The 19381-nt window shown below is 43.9% G+C and overlaps 1 protein-coding gene across 3 annotated transcripts in view; it reads left to right on the forward strand.

Moving 5' to 3' along the window:
- Positions 1-7549: 7549 nt before the first annotated feature.
- Positions 7550-19381, forward strand: part of RAB27A (RAB27A, member RAS oncogene family) — a 73219-nt gene continuing 61387 nt past the window's right edge. For 2 of the 3 annotated variants that reach the window (XM_047766304.1, XM_047766303.1), the window contains exon 1: positions 7550-7698. The gene's annotated coding sequence lies outside the window, so the exon portion shown is untranslated. The remainder of the gene's footprint in view (positions 7699-19381) is intronic. The other variant, XM_047766306.1, reaches the window with a different exon arrangement.

A 19381-nucleotide genomic window follows, 5' to 3' on the forward strand; every position in this document is an offset into this window, starting at 1 on the left:
TACAGCTCCGATTGGACCCCTAGCCTGGGAACCTCCATATGCCGCGGGAGTGGCCCAAGAAATGGCAAAAAGACAAAATAAATAAATAAATAATAGATATGTGAGTCAAGAAACACCCCTTCTTTCCCTCAAACAAAAAACACCCCATGTGTCTTCTCCTTCAGAGGACCATGACCTATTAGCCATCACCACAGATCTCTGTGGTCAAGACACCCTGGTTGCTCTCCAGCCTGTCTTCCCATTATACATACTAGTTACGGCCTGCCATCTGTCCTTCACCATTTGGGAATTTTTAACCCTAACCCTTTCTTTTTTGGCTCCACTGCAGCATGTAGAAGTTCCCAGGCCAGGGGTCAAACCTGAGACACAACAGTAACCAGAGGCATAGCAGTGACAATGCTGGACCTTCAACCCACTGAGCCACCAGGGAACTCCTGGGATTCTTTTATTTATGATTAATACTTGGGAACCCTGTTCTAGCAGCATCTTCTATCAGTCTCAGCATGAAGGATAACCACCACTGAGCTTTTCAGAGATGTCAGTAGCCTCCACACCAGTGCCTCAGTGAAGGATTATCATCAGGGCCTTCCAAGGTAACATAATCAGGTGGTGGTTCTGCAGTTTCATCACAAAGCCATTTTAAAAGTTTCTATAATCTATTACTTTTAAATAATTTCAAACTTAAAAGGTGCAAAAAGAGTACAAAGAATTTTCACGTACCTATTATCCAGATTCCACAAATGTTAACATTAAACCAAAATGACTTTCTTTCTCCATGTGTATGTATTTTTATATATATATATATACACACACACATACATTATTGTTTTTCTAAACCCTTTGAGAATAAGTTGCCCACATGATCACCTTTTACCCCCAAAATACTTCAGTGTGCAATTCCTAAAAAGGATATTCTCATTTATAATTACAGTATAATCAAGATCAGGAAGTTAAGATTGATATATTATTATCTCAGATTTCATCCAAATTCTACCAAGTCCCACTAATGTCCTTTAGAGAAAGACAAAAATTTTTTCCTTATCTGGGAACTAACTCAGGATCACACTTTCATTTCTTTGATTTCATTTATTCTGGTTCCTTAGTTACTGCCATTCATGACCTTGACATTTTTTAAAAATACTAATCCATCTTGTAAAATGTCCCTTAATTAGGGTTTGTTTAATGCTCCCATATGATCAGATAGATTCAGGTTATACATTTTTGGCAGGAATACTGCAGAAATGATATGTCAGTATGATTCACAGATTTTTGTTTCATTCAGTGAATTACAATCTATTACTGTCACCAGGGCTAGCCTCATGATTTGTGGGGCCCAGCACAAAATGAAAATACACAGCCCTGCTTGGGGATGAGAAAGTCAGTCTCCTTGTCTCATGGGCCCACCTCTCCAGCCCACGGTAAGGGTAAATCCTCCAAGGGATTGCAGCTTCCATGCTGGATATTCTCTACTCCTTCTTGGTGGTGGCAGCTGGGTTGCACAGAATGTGCTGGGGTGCTAACCAACAGGGGCAGAGACACTGCCTTCTTGCCCACCTGTTGATGCCATGGGGCCTGTGCTCAACCCTGATGCCTCCTATACTCATGCCCAGGCTCCTGCCAAGTAGAACGTGGGCCTCCCCCAGCCAAGGCAAACAAGGCACCTCCTTGGAGCCAGGTGGTGAATGAAAGGCCTGGCAGGGCCCAGGGGACCAGGGGGTTAGGAGTGGGTGGTGGTAGGAGTCAGAGCCATGTGTAAGTAGAGACTTCAAGCCTCCAGCATGCTCCATTGTGCCATTGGATTTCACTTATAAAACACAAATTCGAAGATAAAATTAAGAGTTTTAAGACAGCGACCACAGAGCACAAAAATTCTGAGTGCAGGGCCCTGTATGCTATTCTAATTGCATGTTCAAGAAGCCAACCCTAACAGTCACTGTTTTTATATACAGACTGTCCCAGATCTGGCCATTTGGAGCCCCTTCAAGATGGCTTCTGCATCCCTTTTTGAAAAATGTTTATGTCAAATATGAAAAGTAAGGTTTAAATATTTTCCGAAAATAATTCTCTAGTTTAACAAGTATAAAACAAGACTCCTAAGTTTACAACTGGATATAAAATGCTTAAGAATATACTTTGACATCCACTGTGGACATTTTTGAGAGCTAAGTCCTGTTTTTTGTTGTTATTTGTGTGTTTGTTTTAATACACTTTATTGGAGTATAGGTGACCCATGGTGCTGGGCTGGTTTCAGGTGTGCAGCAAAGTAGAAAGCTAAGTCTTGTTAATGTAACTTATAAACAAATAATATTTGCAGTCCCAGTTAAAATAAGCATGTTCTTAGCTGAGGAACTATCCTCCCCCAGATGGATCCTGTGCCCTTTTGACATGTCCCTGTCATTGTCTGAGCACTCCTTTACTTTCTGGCTCATCCTTTTCTTTCTTAGACCAAGCTTTGAATCCAGGAATTTTGGTTCTTTTTTAAAAATTTAAAAGAAAAAAATTCACACGGAATTCCCTTCATAGCTCAGTGGTTAACGAATCCGACTAGAAACTGAGGTTTTGGGTTCGATCCCTGGCCTCTTTCAGTGTGTTGAGGATCCTGAGCTGCTGTAAGCTGTGGTGTAGGTCCAAGATGCAGCTCGGATCCCCGGTTGCTGTAGCTGTGGTGTAGGCCGGAGGCTACTGCTCCGATAAGACCCCTAGCCTGGGAACTTCCATATGCTGTAGGAGCGACCTTAAAAAGACAAAAAGACCAAAAAAAGAAAAAAAATCACATAAAAAATTAGCCATTAACCATTTTAAATCATACAATTCTGTGGCATTTAGTACATTCACAGTGTTGTGTAACTATCACTTCTATTGAGTTCTAGAACATTTTCATCACCCCAAAAGGGTGATGATGTACAATAAACGGTCATTCTCTATTCTCTCTATTCTGCCTTCCCTCATCCCTGGCAACCAGTCTGCTTTCTGTCTCTATTTACCTTTTCTGGATGTTTGACATAAATTGATCATACAGTATGTGTCCTGTGACTGGCTTCTTTCACTGAATATAATTTCAGGGTTCATCCATGTTGTAGCATATATCAGTGCCTCACTCCTTCTTATGGCCAAATAATATTCCATTGTATGGATATACCACGATTTCTTTATCCATTCACACATTGATGGATGTTTAGGTTGTTCCCACCATTTGGAACCTTTTGAAATAGTGCTATTATGAACTTTACGATACAAAGCAAGTATTTGTTTGAATACCTCTTTTCCATTCTTTTGGCATATTTCTAGGAATAAACTTGTTGGGACACATAGCAATTCTTTGTTTAACTTTTTGAAGAACTTCCAAACTGTTCTCCCAAGTGATTGCATCACTTTATATTCCCAGCAATAATGTGTAAGGATTCCATTTTCTCTACATTCCTGCTAACACTTGTTATTTGTATTTTTTTCTGTTTAAAAGAATAGCCTACCTAGTAGGTGTGAAGTGGTATCTCATGATTTTGTTTTCTTTCTTCTTCTTCTTTTTTTTTTTTTTTGCTTTTTCTAGGGCTGCACCTGTGGCATATGGAACTTCCCAGGATAGGGGTCTAATCAGAGCTGTAGCAGCTTGCCTACATGCAGCCACAGCAACACCAGATCCTTAACCCATTGAGCAAGGCCAGGGATCAAGCCTGCATCCTCATGGATGTTAGTCAGATTCATTTCCACTGAGCCACAATGGGAACTCCCTGATACTATATTCTTATCAGATATATGGTTTGCAAATATTTCCTCCCATTCTATGGATTGTGTTTTCACTCTCTTGATAGTATCCTTTGATGCACAAACATTTAAAATTTTGATTTAATCTAATAAACCATTGCCAAACCCCAAATCATGAAGATTTATGCCTGTGATTTCTTCTATAAGTTTTATTGTTTTAGTTCTTATGATTTACATCTTTTATCTATTTTTTTAAGGGCCACACCTGCAGCATATGGAAATTCCTGGGCTAGGGGTTCAGAGCTGCAGCTGCTGTCTTATGCCACAGCCACAGCGACCAGATCTGAGCTACATTTGTGACCTATGCTACAACTTGCAGCAATGCCAGATCCTTAACCCACTGAACAAGGCCAGAGATCTAACCCTCATCCTCATAGACACTATGTCAGGTTCTTAACCCACTGAGCCACAATGGGAACTCATCAGCACATTTTTTAGACTACTTCATTTCCTCTCACCTCTTTGAGTATCCTTCGTAATAGCGCCAGTTCATGTCTTCTGTTCTTCAGCACAACTTAGTCAATTGTATACTAAAGAGTTTCACTTGGGGAGTTCCTATAATGGCTCAGTAGGTTAAGAACCTGACTAGTATCTATGAGGATGTGGGTTCAATCCCTGGCCTCACTAAGTGGATTTAGGATCCAGTGCTGCTGCAAGATCCCATCATGAGCAGGATCCTGCAAGTCGCAGGTGTGGCTGGAGGGGAAAAAGTTTCATTTGGATAATCTGCTACTGCTGATACGTCAAACTTGAAATGTCCTAAACTTATTTATCATGGCCTATTTCACTCTCCCTCCCTGTTACTTTTTCCTGTGGCTCAGTGGCTCCTGGTTGCCCAAACCAGAAACATGGGCGCCAGTGTGGATTCCTCCTGCTCCCTCACCCCCTACAACCAAGTTTTCTTGACTGATTTTCCTGAATATCTCAGATCTGTCCGTTCATCTTCATCCTTATGGCCACTGCCTTAAACCAGATCCCTATTATCCTCACTTGGATTTTGGCATGTTAATTGGCTTCCCCAACCTATTCTTAGCCTTATAGCCATTGGGAAAATGGGTTCTAAGTTCTAGTCCTGGCTGTGCCACTTATTAGCTGTATGCTCTTGGTCAGGTAGCTTAATCTCTTTAGGACTCAGTTTCCTCATCTATAATACAGGGACAGGAATAGTGCTTTTTTCCTAGGGCAATTGTGAGAAGTAGACAAGGTGATATATGTAAAGTTCTTAGCATATTGGCAGATTCATAGTAAATGGTTAATCAGCGTTAGCTGTTATTTTAATAATCATTCCAGGGTTCTTCATAATCCAGCCTCTGCTTATTTCTCCAGTTTCTTTGATCGCTTCCTTCCACTCAGGTTTTCAGCTTTTCTGACCTTTCAGTTGCTCCAATATCTCTTTCTCTCTTTTGCCTCCAGGCCATTCCTCCGCTCTCTTTTCCTAGAATTCTCTTCTCTCTCTCACCCTCTGCCCTTATTCATCATTCTTTATTTCTATATCACTTTCTCTGAAAAATCCTGACTTGGTGTGGTTTGTCTGTGTTCCAATTACACTCTTTAACTTCCCTTTTCAAAGGTCTTGGCTTGCTGCGCTGGAGTTAACTTGGTCTCTCTGAGGGCAGGATCCTAGAAGGCAGGAGCCAGTTTTCCTTCTTCACTATTGGATCTTCAGTACTTGACACAGTGCTGGACTCATTGGATGAAACAAATGAACAGGTGATGAGTGGGCCACAGCACTGCTGTCTGTTTCCTGATCTCCTGCCTGGTAAACACTGGGGCAGCCCCACCTGGCTGTTGGAGGGGGAGTTTTCTTTATATCCTATCAGTCATTAGCAGTTGCTGCATTGTTGGCCTCCCAGATCTTAGTTCATGAGAGACTCTGAAGACTTCTTCCACACATGAACATGGGGCTACTTGTCCTATCTTAACCTCCAACAGTCTGATGGCCCTTTAATTTAATTTAATTTTATTTTATTTTTTGTCTTTTTAGGGCCACACCTGCAGCATACGGAGGTTCCTGGGCTAAGGGTCCTATCAGAGCTGTAGCTGCCAGCCTACGCCACAGCCACATCCTATATGTGAGTTTTTAAATAGTCTGATAAGCTAATTGTACTGTAATGCAAACTATGAGTAGTTAGAGGCTGAAAAGATAATGGAGTAAGGCAGGTAGTTCTGAAACAGCTGGAATTTGTGGTGCAAGTAGAGGTAGAATAAATGAGACAGAACGGATGGTAAGTGGAGCAGGACTAGGGCTTCCAATCATTGTGTTTTGCTCAGAAGTGGAATTATTGGAGTTCTCATTGTGGCTTAGCTGGTTAAGGGCTGGAATTGTCTCTGTGAGTTTGAATCCTCACAGAGGTTTGACCCCTGATCCCTCCTTCAGGTGGGTTAAGAATCTGGCATTGAATCTGGGGTTGCCCTGGCTGTGGCATAGGCCTCAGTTGCAGCTGCCATTCAACCCCTAGCCTGGGAACTTCCATATGCGGCAGGTATGGCAGTTAAAACAAGAAAAAAAAAGTTTTTCTTTTTTCTTTTTTTTTTTTTTTTTTGCTTTTTAGGGCTGTGCCTGCAGCATATGGAGGCTCCCAGGTTAGGGGTCCAATCAGAGCTACAGCTGCGGACCTACACCACAGCCACAGCAACTCAGGATTTGAGCCGATCCTGCGACCTACACTACAGCTCATGGCAACACCAGATCCCTAACCCACTGAGCGAGGCCAGGGATTGAACCACAACCTCATGGTTCCTAGTAGGATTCATTTCCGCTGAGGCCACGACAGGAACTCCATATATGTATAAATTTTTAAGAAGTGGAATTATTTGGTTCGGAAGTGCTTGCTTGAGAGCTTGCAGTCGCAGGCCCAAAAGCTACTGTTTAGACCCCCGAGGTCACTGGAGGAGGAATTTGGCTATCTGTGCTTCTCAGCCAAAAGTCCAAGCGGCCCACAAAAAACCTTGGGCGCTGAGGGACGAAAGCCGCTGGGGGGCAGCAAAGACTCGCAGATTCACTCCTACCAGGGCTATTTCGAGCCTTGTATTATTGTTATTTCCTTTTTTTTAAAAATTACTTTAATCTTGGAAATTTAATTTAGAGCGGTTTTATAATCTAAACGAGCATAGACCCCGTTTGTCACTTCCTCCCAGAAATATATTTTATCCTGCCAAAGTTTTACTACCTACCTCCCATTCCCTCCCACCCCCTGGTCATTTTCAAGAAAACCAGACCTTTCCCTCACGCCGAGAAGGCCATACCCCGGCCACCAAGTGAGGAGCTGGGCTGAACATTGGCAGAGCCGGACGCCCAGCGCGAATCTGGCCCCCGGGAAGCCGGACCCAGGGTGCACCTCCAGCAGGAGCGCCCCTATCCCACCCCGGGCCGGCCTCTGGACCTCAGGAACTCCCAGCGAGGTCAATTTTGCTACAGGGTGGAGACGCCAATCTGATGCCCTGGAAAACACCTTTAGAAACTGGCTTTTAGGGGAAATTTGGGGAGAGACATCAAACTATGCCTTGCAGTGCACCAATCCCCTAGCAGTTTGTAAATGTCACCCCTTGCGTCCCAAAACTGAAACAATCCCCTAAGGTTTTATACCTTCCAGGAAAGGGCAGTGGAGACCCGGCTGGGGCCAAATCAGGCGACAGGGGCCTTTGCGTAGCTCACTCGAGGACTCCTCCGCAGGTGCGGCGGGTCTGGGGGCGGCGCGCGGGGAGGACTCCCGCAAAGCACCCTTGCCCAGTTGGGCGGGCCGGGTGCTCCCCGAGGTGACAGGAGGAAGTGGGAGGTGGAGGGTGGAGAGGAGGTCCCGCCCCCACCTCGCTCTCCTTTACGGGAAGTGATGTGGGGCCAGACGGAAAAAACCCGCCAAGGACCCAAAAAAGATCGGCAGCGGGTGGACACGGCGCGCAGGGTAAAGAGAGGCGTGGGGTCCGCGGACGTAGCAGGTGAGGAGGCGGCTGCTGGTGGGGGAGGCGCGCTCAGACCCTGCCGCCCCGCAGATTACAGTCACTCCGCAGGGCTCGGCGAGGTAGCCGGCAAGCGAAGGGTCGGACCCTGGGATGGGAGTGGAGGCTGCGGCTTCTTCTCTCCGAGGCTCTGGGCTGCCGAGCCCACCGCAAAGACTGCTTTGCATTTCCCAGGTCCTCAGCACAGACCCCACGATGATAATCGCAGGGGGTGGGGGTCAGCTTGGGCGAGGTATTGATTAGGTGGAGCCTCGGGGACAGGGCTGAGGTCACCCCCCCGGCACTATCCAGGTGCGAGTGTCCCATGGAGGGTGGGTGGGAGTGGGAGGAAGGAAACTTCTCTGGCAGGAGAAGGTCCCAGCCTTACTGCGCTACTGCCCGCACCCCTTCTTTCCTGTCTCCCGCTGTTGTCAATTTAATGATTTAACTCTTCACCTTTGTTGGTTAGGGTCTGGACAGCAAACTGCCCAGGTGGGAAAGGGTTCTCCTTTTTCCCGTGAGTCAAATGGAAAACCCTACCTGGCAGCCCCGCCCTCGGGTCCTGATTTGTGGTAGGACTGATGGGATGACAGGTTTCGGTAACTATTGCCAAGGCTTTGTCTCTGGCCCAATAGATCACCAATTAAGCAAAATCGGGCCTGAGGTGAAGGAAATCTTGTGAGCCCTTGACTTTGCCTTTCCAGCATTTTGGCTCCTGCTGGCCCACCAGGCCACGTGGCCTCAAAATCTTATGCCCACAGAAGTTGGGGGTGGTGGGGTGGTCTTCCTTCTTGCTTCTGTGGGCTAACAGATGTTTTTTCCTACTGGACGGATTCTCACTTTTTGATTAGCTCATCAGGCAGATGTTGAGAGGGTAGGAGTAGTGTTATGCCACAAAAAATTTCTGTAATTATTGCTGATCAATTTGTTGGTGCTCCACTGTTCTTCCTGTTCTATTTATATTTATTTATTTATTTATGCCTTCTTAAAAACTTGCTTTAGGGTGAAAATACATTCTGGAAAATAATTTCTGCAGACATTTACAAATGAAGAAAGATTAATGTAATGCTGAAAAAATTTGACTGATATCTTTCTTTGCTGTATTTTGCTAATTTTCATTCCAACTTTCTTCCTTTATTCTTTCTTCCTTTCTCTTTCCTTAATTTCTATGGTCTACCTTGATATTTAATTTCACGAAGTATAATTGATTTTTTTTTTCCTTTGCTTGCTGTGCTTTTGTGCCAAATCTAAGAAGTCTCTAAATCTAAAGTCATGAAGATTCATGCCTTACATTTTCTGGTTTTAGCTCTTACATTTCAATTTGACTCATTTTAAGTTAACTTTTGTGCATGATGTGAAGTAAGGATCTAACTCAATACTTTTGAGTATTGGACATCCAGTTCTCCCAGCACCATTTGTTGAAAAGATTAATTTTTCCCCTTTGAAAGGTATTGATGATGGTGTTGAAAATAAATTGACTATAAATGTGAGGGTTTATTTCTAGACTCTCAATTATATTCGACTGATCTGTATTTCTTTCTTTATGCTAATATCGTAGTCTATTAGCTACGTACATAATAATTTTTGTGAGTCCTCCCACTTTGTTTTTCTTTTTCAAAATTTTTCTAACTATTCTGGGTCCCTTGAATATCCATATGAAATTTAGGGTCAGCTTCTCAATTCTGTTGCCTTTGTTTTAGAACAGATGTAAGGGTCTTGAAGTGGCCAATAGTCTTTAGGAATCAGCATGGAACTTAGGAACTTGATTTTTCTCTTACAACCCTCCTCTCCGTTAGTCTTCCTTGTCTCAGTTAATGGGAGCTCCATTCTTCCAGATGCTCAGGCTAAACACCCAGAGGTCCCCCTGGTTCTCTTCTTTCTCTCATACCCCATGTCTAGTCCCTCAGCAAATCTCATTGGTTCTACTTTGAGACTATATCCAGGACAAGAACCACTTCTCACCATTGCTTCCATCGTGTTCCTATCATTTCTGTCATCTGGATGACTCAAAAAGCCACTCACAGGGCCACTTTGCTTCCACTCTCGCCACTTTACACTTTATCTCCATGCAGCAGCCAGAGTCAATTATGTTACTCCTCTGCTCAAAACTCTCCAGTGGCTTTTTATCTCAGAAAGAAACCGTAGTTCCTACTGTGGCCTGCAAACCTCTTATATGGTGTGTGGCTTCATCTTCTATCACTCTCCTCTTTTCTTACTTCTGTTTCAGCCATATCTCAGGACCTTTACACTTGCTGATTACTCTGCCTGGAATGTTCTTCCTTCGAATGTCTGCACAGCTTACTCATTTCATTCAAATCAAAAGTCATTTCTTGGCGCTCCCACTGTGGCACAGTGGGTTAAGAACCTGACTGCAGCAACTTGAGTCACTGCAGAGGCATAGGTACGATTCCTGGCCTGGGAATTTCCGTATGCCATGGGTATGGCTGTAAAAAATCAAATTAAGGGAGAGAGTGGGAGGGATCGGGAGCTTGGGGTTATTGGATACAACTTGGAATGGATTTACAAGGAGATCCTGCCGAGTAGCATCGAGAACTATGTCTAGATACCTATATTGCAACAGGACAAAGTGTGGGAAAAAAAATGTATACATGTAAGAGTAACTTGATCCCCATGCTGTACAGCGGGAAAAAAATTAAATTTTTGAAAAAGTCTTTTTTTTTGGGGGGGGGGTGGGGCTGCACCTGTGGCATAGGTTCCCAGGCTAAGGATTGAACCCAAACCACAGTTTCAGCCTACACCACAGTGGCGACAACAACAGATCCTTAACCTACTGTGCCACACAGGAACTTTCAAAAGTCATTTCTTTAGAGATGCCTTCTTGTACCGTCCCATAGCATCCCTCACCACACCCCCCCCACCATGAGTATCTATAGCCCTTACTGTCATCCCACACACCCACACCCACATGCACCCATATGTCTCCTACTGGTAGGATGCAAATTCCATGAAGGCCAGGAATTTGTCTTTTTAAAATTTTTTTCCCTTTATTTTTTTAAATTATAGTTGATTTACAGTGTTGTGCTAATTTCTGCTGTACAGCAAAGTGACCCAGATATATAAATATCTGTATTCCCTTTTTTATATTATCTTCTATCATGGTCTATCCCAAGAGTCTGGGTATAGTTACCTGTGCTATACAGTAGGACCTCATTGCTTAGCCATTCTAAACGTATCAGTTCACATCTACTAACTCCAAACCCCCTGTCTGTCCCTCTTCTCCCTCCTCCCCCTTGGCAACCACAAGTCTGTTCTCCATGTCTGTGAATCTTTTTCTGTTTTGTAATACATTCGTGCCATGTATTAGATTCCAGATATAAGCGATATCATATGGTATTTGTGTTTCTCTTTTTGACTTACTTCACTTAGTATGAGAATCTCTAGTTGCATTGGAATTTGTTTTCTTTGCCATGGTGTGCATAGCACTCAGAATGGTTTCTGGGGAGTTCCCGTTGTGGAGCAGTGGTTAACGAATCCGACTAGGAACCATGAGGTTGTGGGTTTGATCCCTGGCCTTGCTCAGTGGGTTAACGATCCGGCTTTGCCATGAGCTGTGGCGTAGTTTGCAGACGTGGCCCGGATCCCGCGTTGCTGTGGCTCTGCTGTAGGCTGGAGGCTACAGCTCCGATTGGACCCCTAGCCTGGGAACCTCCATATGCCGAGGGAGCAGCCCAAGAAATGGCAAAAAGACGGAAAAAAAAAAAAAAAGAAAGAATGGTTTCTGGCACATATTAAGCCCAGAAAAAGCATGCTGAATGAATGGAAGGGGAATGAGAGTTGGAGAAATGGGGATCCCTCTGCTATTTCTTTCTCTTCTTCTCACTTTTTCTGAGAGGCAGTGTCCATAACTTCACTAGCAGCACCTAAGGCTCCCCTCTGCTATCCTTCTACTTCCCTCAAGATAATGGCCTTCCCGTACTTGGAAAGGGAAGGGTCATACAAGTAGAAAGTTGAGGACTTTGGGTCGCTCCCACGGTGTTAGTGGGGAGCCCTCTCCTCCATGGCCTAAGCTGACTAGGTGGGGCTTTCAGCACCGGTGTGCAGTGATTCAGTCTCTTTTGCTGATCTGGGGAGAGAGTGAAATCCCAGAAAATGGCATTACATTTCTTGATGAGTATTTTGCAGCAGAGTGAATTTCATCTTTCTCCAGCTTCTAACTGAAATTGCCAATTTTGAGACTCATTTTGTCCTCTCATTACAAAACTACTGTAGACTGTCAGCAGATTATGTGTATGTGGCATTATTTCCATGACTAGATTGCAATATCCTGGAGGCAGGGCATGGCTTCATCTCCTCTGTGAGCCCTCTAATACAAGCTGCCACAGACGAAAGAAGTGTTCAATAAACTCTTGCTGAATGTACTCATAAGTTAATGAATATACTTGGATTTATTTTCATCATTGGAAACTTCTAGTCCATATTTAGTTTGTCTTCACCAGTAGTTGTATTTTGTTTTAGTCCACCTCATCCTGCTACTGCTGATAGAACAGTATTGGCTACAGTTGAAAGGGGTTTCCTGTGGCTCTTTCTCAGTGAGAATCAAATTAACTGGCTTAGAGAGAATGGTAATCAGTCTTCTGTGTTCTTTTAAAAACATGGAACTAGCCTTCCATGTTTATTTAAACTTATCTTGGAATGACCCCTACCTATATCTTCACTACACACTGTGAAAAAAGATTGTTTTACATGTATGTGGAATATATATGTATACAATATAGGTATGTATTTCCCTCTAATAAATTTTGATAGGTTTTATAACCACCTGAAAAACAAACAGAGCTTTCATGCTTAAAATATGAACTTTTAGTTAACTAGGTAGCGGGCCAAGGGGGCAGGGTTGCGGGTTCAGGAATCCCTTTCACAATGTATTGTGTATCAAATCACCATGATGTACACTTTAAATATTTTACAGTTTTGTATGTCAGTTATACTCAAGGCTGAAATTAAAGTAAATAAACTATGAGTTCCTTTGGGGCAAGATTGTCTTGCCATTGTTAGAACAATGTTGTCTTCTGAAGAGAGTTTTTCCCTTTCACTGCCTTCACTTTTTATGCCATGTGCTGGTTTTTCTTGGACCATATTTTTTTTTATATAGGCAAGAAATAGATTTATTAGGATCGGACACTTGTGAGAGATGCAAGTGGACAGGCAAGGAAGCTCTGCCCCAGTATCTTGTGGGCTACAGTTTTATCATCCAAGGGGAGTCTCTTGGACCATTTTTATTCCTCTGCCTCTTGGTCAGGAAGTTCCAGTTTATGGTCTGGTTTCCTCTAAGCTGATTACTTTGGGAGCAGACATGAGTGCTGAGCTGGAGGAAGAGATAAAGGGATTGTAATTAGCTTTAGGACTGTAGGGTGAGAGTTGTGGAGCCGTGAGCATCTAGTTTGTTTTGGCCTCTTGTCTGGCCGTGCAGTACATCTTATTCATTTTCTTGTATGATTAAAGCCTACTAACTTTCATATTTTATTTACTGTTAAATAAAATTTGATGTCCCTCTTAGTCAAATATTGAAAGTTATTCTTCCTTTCTTGTTTTTGCTTTGTTTTTTTTCCTCCCCTCTGGCATGTTACCCATGAGAAGGCCTCCCATTTAGTGCCTTAGCCACACTTGAACCACCCACATGTATGAAATCAGACTTTTGATTCCTGAAACTGAAATTTTAATGTGGGGTCAGAGGTAGGGTGCTGGATTTAGCAAATTTAAAAAAAAATTGCATTTTGGATGAACAACAGATAACATTTTACTGTATGTTCCATATAATATTGGAGACATACTTACACCAAAAAATTATTTGTTGTGTTTTGTGAAAGGCAAAATTAACTGGTGTCTTGCATTTAATCTGGTAACCCTGGTCTCGTAAACCTATGTTTGTGCATAGGCGATGCATTGATCATGATATCAATGCAGTGTCTAAAGAAGTGCTGAACTATGGCTCATTTTGGTGACTGAGTGTGTGTCCATCTTCAGCAAGGAAAGGGCTTGTAAACTCAAGGAGTATTAGGACTAGAAGGACGTGGGAGAAGATTCAGTTTTACTCTAGTGTTTTATAAAAGAAAATTTTATCCAGAGATGTTAAGACATTTTCGAAGATCACACAATTAGTAGCAGAGCCAGAACCAGAACTCTGCTGCATGGTGTCTTCCATTAAGGGATTGTGTGTAAGTTGCTTATGTTTTCATGCCGACTTCTCATCATTTCTGTTGCCACCCTCTCACCATCACTCCATTATCTTGCTGTGTGTCCTTCCAGTCCCCTCCATCCAGCATGTGGTAGGTAGAGCCGTTCTCATGGACACCCTTGACTTTTGAAAAAAAACCCAGGACGGTTGAAAGCTGCTATTGGTTGGATACCCTGTGGTGATGCCAGAAAGCTTATCTTTCAATGTGTCTCTTTTTTCAATGTGCTTTTATTCCTTTTAAGATCTGGTTAATATTTTTGTCACCTTTGGATTTTTATTGTGAGATCCTTTGATTAAGGTAGACTTGTTGAGAGTAATTCCACAACCACCAATTATCATCTCATGAAAGTCACTTGCTTTGTGTGGCTTAGTCCTTTGACTTATCCTGTTGTATTTTTTCAGAACAAATGTGGAAGATACATGGTAAGGATAATATAGGTATGGGTGACTTCCTCTTTAAAGATGTGTCCTTTTAAAACACTGGGTTATTTTTGTATTATTTTAAAGTGATTTGTACTTATTTAAGAAAGCAGCCTTGAAAACAAACATGTTCCCTCTGACTGCCACTGGAACACCATATTTCAGAGGCACTAATCCTGTTTTTTTTCATAGCTTTGTTGATTAATTCATATAAAGCCTTACCAGCTGCCAGATCAAAGCATAATAATAGAATCGGTTGCCAAGAGACTGAAAAATCTGTTCGTTCTTATTAACTGCTGCTCCTCTATCCTGCCCTGAGCCCACCACATGGGCGGCTGGTCAAGTCTTATCTGGGTATGACTGGTTCCTCATCTCCTGTATACTTATATCATTTGAAACCAAGACAGGGTCTCAGTCAGCTAATGAAAGCTTTTAGTAAGGTATTTTTCTTCTTGCTATACTAGCTCTGATCTGGGAAGGAAAGGGATATAGAGAAATAGGTCTTGACTTAAATGTTCATTGGAGAGACCTAAGAATTTGAAAATATAATCCACAGTTGGATTATATTTTCAGGATATATCACAGTCAGGATTTCTGTGTTTCCTGCAATGTGTGATTTATTTTCATAATAAATCTCACTGATGCAAGGGAGCAGCCCCAAGTGTGAATAGAAAGGTCTAGCAGCCCTTGAAAAAATAAGGTGCCGTCCTTTGAGTCAGATACCAGAGACCAAATGTGGTCCAACAGACGGCTGGCTGTTCCAGGCTAGGCTTCCCTGGTCAGGGCCAAGGTCAGCCCTCCATCACCTCCCACCCCCTGCCTGGGCACAGAGGGCTGTGAAGTGAGTGGTGGACTTTCCTCAGGGGTGACTCATCGCTGTGTTCCAGAGCTCCTGCTTCTGTGTGGGGGAACCAACACCACCAGGAATTAGTGGGTCAGTTTTTCATTTCTGACATTGCTGATAATTAACTAAGTGATGTTACACCAGTGGCTCTCACTTGGGCTAATTCCGACACCTTCCTCCCCAGGGGACCTTGGGCAATGTCCGCAGACATGTTTGCTTGTCACGATGGGGGAGTTACTACTGGCATTTAGGGGTGGAGACCAGGGACACTGCTGAATGTCCCACAGGGCACAGGAGAGCCCCACATGACAAAGGATTATCCTGCCCCAAATGTCAGTGGGGCCAGGGCTGGAAAACCCTGTGTCAGACAACTCGTTCAACCTCTCTGGCCTGCAGTGTCCTAGGTTCCACATCCTCTCCAGCATGTAAAGTTAAGGAAGCCCAACTCCACCACTGTGTCTTTCCAACCTCTCCCTCACCCCACGTCTCTGTCATTAAATGTGGAGTCAGGCCCAGGCATCTCTATGTGTATTATATTCTAATCCCTCGGGGATTCTGACGGGCACCTGGGACGAGAGCCCCTGCCCTCAGGGATCACACATGGTGAGGTCCTCACCATGGTGCCAGGGGGGCCATTGGAGGAGAGCGGACCATGTGGGGACGGACTGCTAGGAGGACGCGAGAGGCAGGTGGCAGGGCCGGGCTGTTGTGTGATTCAGCACAGGAGGAAGGCTGCCAGGAAGGCCTCAGACAGCGCTGTGACTGAAGGCTTGGCCACTGAATTCCTCAGAGATTGTGCCCTCAGGCCCTGGGTCCCTGAGAGCCTGTGAGCTCTCAGCAGACTAGGAGCGTCAACAGAGATGCCCAGCTGGCCACCACCTTGTGCCAGAGGTGCCCCAGCCCCCGAGTTTCCTGAGGAAATAGTAAGACTAGACAGTTTCTTCATTAACGCTCCATTTCCTGCTTAACTAGAGCCTCTCTGGGAGATTAAAAGTCAACAACAAAAACCCCCAACCCTGAGTCAGCAGCTCACTCTGCCACACAGATAAGGAAACCTCATTTGCTGCATTTAGAGCATCGTGTAAGTTAAGGGCTTGTAGGCACCTTCGAGCCCAGGAAGCCCCGCATCCCTCCACCTCAGAGGTTCAAAGCTTTGCCCAAGGTCACATGGCAGGTTGATGGCAAAGAGGGTTCTATAAGACAGGTCTGCCGGCTCCCAGTGGTCCTCTTTCTATGCCCTGGGCTAATGATTCTTCATTAGAATGAACAGTGTCTCCTTTTGAACTCTTCTGAAATCTGACAGGAGGTGAAACACGTATGTTATGATGTTCACTATGTGAAAGCAGTCCAGAATTATCTGAGTGCATGCCATGGCTACTGCCAGCAGCCAGTTAAAGACTACCATCATTTCTCACCTAGACTGCTGCTTTTCTGGCCCCATTCTTGGCCCCTCCCCCACAACCCATTCCTTACACAAAGCCAGTGATCTTTTAAAAATGTAAATCAGATCATACCTTTCTTTTGTTTCAAATTCCTCAGTCAGTGCAAGATCCAAATGTTCTCCCCATGGTCTGTAAGAGCCTCCATGATCCGAGCCATGTTGGCCTCCTTGAGCTCAGCTCTTCCCTGTGTCACAGTCTTTCCACCTCATCTCTTTACTTTCTGTTCCTTAAAAACGCCCAGCTCTTTCCTTCCTTAGAGCCTTTGCACTTGCCTATCATTCTTTTCTCTAGATCTCACCTGGCTGCAGAGTGACCCCTGAGGGCTCTGCTGAGGAGTGTCTATCACTCTCTACCCTATTATTACATTATTGTCCTCACAGCATTTATTACTCTTAGAAATTATTTTATCTTTATGTTCATGTACTTGTTATCTGTCTCCTGCTAAATTATTCTCCCTTTGAGAGCAGGGACTTTGCTTTGTGCACTCTGTATGCATAGCACCTAGAATCATGCCTGGCACATGGTAGATGCTAAGGGAGTAAGTAACTGGAAGTTGGTATTAGAGAAGATTACTTGACAGATTCAGTCCTGTGTAATTCTTGTTTTTTGCCTACATTGGACTTGACCTATTTATTTATTTATTTACTTACTTACTTATGTTTACAGCTGCACCTGCAGCATATGGAAGATCCTGGGCTAAGGGTCAAATTAGAGCTGCAGCTGCAGGCGTACGTCACAGCCACAGCAACACTGGATCTGAGCCATATCTGTGATCTACACCGCAGCTTGCAGAAACAACAGATCTTTAACCTACTGAGCGAAGCCAGGGCTCGAATCTGCATCCTCACGGGCACTGTGTCAGGTTCTTAACCCACTGAGCCACAGTGGGAACTCTGTACTTTATTTTTTAAGCTGAAACTAGAATGCCAATTTGATACGTAGAAATGTGTCTGCAATGGAAGTATTAAACAGATGAGATTATTGTCTTTGAAGATGAATGTACTTACTTCCTCTGGTAAAAACTCCATGGGAAGCAAATATAAAAGAACAAGGCTACTTGGTAAGCACAGATTCAGGCACAGGGACCTAGAAATCAAAAAGATCCAAGAGCGTTTGTTCTGGAAGAGACCTGAAAGATTGCTGAGGGGGTGGCTCCTCAAAACTGTTTACCCGTGAACATCATAGAAGGAGCTTTCTTTTTTCTTTTTCTTTTTGGCCATGGTCACAGCATGTCCAGGTTCCCTAGCCAGGGGTTGAACCCAAGCCACGGCAATGACAACACCAAATCCTTAACCACTAAGCCACCGGGGAACTCCAAGGGTGCTATTATTTAAAACAGTCACATAAAACCACATGATTTCTAGTTCCCTTTGGAGGCCATAGTTTGTTAGGTGTGGCGCTAGGGCTGGGGAACCCATGTTTTATCTAAAATGGTGCTGCAGTAAATGATAGTACAGGGCTAGGTTTGGAAACCAGTGACAGAGCCCCTCTCTGTTCCCAGGTGAACACACTGAGCTCAAAGAGATCACTTGTGTCTCACTCAGAGATACCCACCTGGGGAGTAGGGAGATGGTGCTCAAGTCTCCCAGCCTTCTCTCTGTGCCAGTCAAAAATATGTAGTGAGAGGAGTTCCCATTGTGGCTCAGCAGGTTAGGGACCCAACACTGTCTCTGTGAGGACGAAGATTCGATCCCTGGCCTTGCTCAGTGGGTTAAGGATCCAGCATTTCCACAAGCTGCAGTGTAGGTCACAGATGGGGCTGTGGTGTAGGCTCGGATCAGAGTTGCAGTTCTGATTTGACCCCTAGCCTGGAAACTTCCATATGCCGCAGGTGTGGCTCTAAAAAGAAAAAAAGTGTAGTGAGGAAGATTCTCAGGGACAGATGTGGAGCAGCCTTGAAAGCTGTGGGTTGATTACTTTTTTCTTTACTGACATGTAACTAACCAGTCTGGTGTCAAACAGGAAATGCATTTAACATAGTTTTCGTTTTTTATTATAAAGTGTCAGATCAATTTGCTTTTAGTACCGGGCTGCAGAGTGATGATCCGAGTGTGGTTCTGGGACCCACGACACCACCCAGAAACTTGTTAGAAATGGATTCTGAGCCCCAGCCCAGAACTGCTGATTCTGGAACTCTGGCCGTGGTCCAACAATTTGTAGGTTAAAGCCACTGTGATAATTCTGACACATGATAAAGCTTGAGAATCACTGTGCACAGGTACTTTTTACAACTTGACCATGGGTTAAAGCTGCCAACCTCGGTTTTTTAGCTAGTGACTCATTAGCATGAAAGCCTCAGCTTTAGCTTGCTATCTGCTTTCCTTGGTGACATTTATTCAAAATAGTTTTTTTTTTTTTTTGCTATAAATCTTTATTATAATGCCACACAGGAAAGGGGTGGGGGTGGGGCTGGATTAATTCTTATTGAACACCTGCTGCATGTGAGGTTATTACCTATTATCTCATGTAATTCTCAAAACCTTCCTCCTAGGTAGTATTTTTTTATCCTAAATTTACAGATTTGGAATCTGAGGCTGATGGAGGTTAAAGTGGTCTTTCCCCCAGGTTATTTACCCAGCTGTGGTTGTGCATTTTGCTATCTCTTATCTCCCTAGAGCAGTGGTTCTCAAACCTTGTTATGCATAATCAGGAATCCTCTGGAAGCTTGTTATGAATGCACTTTCCCTGGCTGTCCTCTCAGAGATCCTCAGCCAGGGGTCTGCGCGGAAGCCAGGATGATGGATTTTCATCAAGTGCTCCAGGTGATTCTGTGGCCAGTGG

Source organism: Phacochoerus africanus, chromosome 2, assembly GCF_016906955.1.
Source record: "Phacochoerus africanus isolate WHEZ1 chromosome 2, ROS_Pafr_v1, whole genome shotgun sequence".
Taxonomy (NCBI): Eukaryota; Metazoa; Chordata; class Mammalia; order Artiodactyla; family Suidae; genus Phacochoerus; species Phacochoerus africanus.